Source organism: Micropterus dolomieu, linkage group LG12 (genome assembly GCF_021292245.1).
Source record: "Micropterus dolomieu isolate WLL.071019.BEF.003 ecotype Adirondacks linkage group LG12, ASM2129224v1, whole genome shotgun sequence".
Classification (NCBI taxonomy): Eukaryota; Metazoa; Chordata; class Actinopteri; order Centrarchiformes; family Centrarchidae; genus Micropterus; species Micropterus dolomieu.
This window is the reverse complement of record NC_060161.1, coordinates 39,159,313-39,159,683: the sequence shown is the minus strand read 5'-3', so window position 1 is coordinate 39,159,683 and position 371 is coordinate 39,159,313.

Sequence of the window (371 nt, the reverse complement as noted above, 5' to 3'; positions counted from 1 at the left end):
AACAGACAGGTGATGAGTCAAACTCCTCTCCCACCAGAATCTGACTCCTGATGTCCATGGTGCAATATGGTGATACTGTAGCAGCTGCTGAAGAACACAGATAAGATGATATTTTACTGTTCTGTGATCTGCTGGTTCCTCATTTTATCTTTGCAGCTCTTTTTTTTAAGATTAAGGAAACTCAGCAGAAGTTGAATCAGGAAGACATCGTTCATGCTGACTCTATTTCTCCCCCGCCCCCTCTCTTCCTTTTTTCTGCTTCCAACTCCGTCATTAGATTGAGGGCGTTCATTCTTTCAGTTAAACCAATCAGAATCTGCCACAACCTCTGTGAGCCAATCATATTGTTGCTGTCAAACTTTCAAACTGTC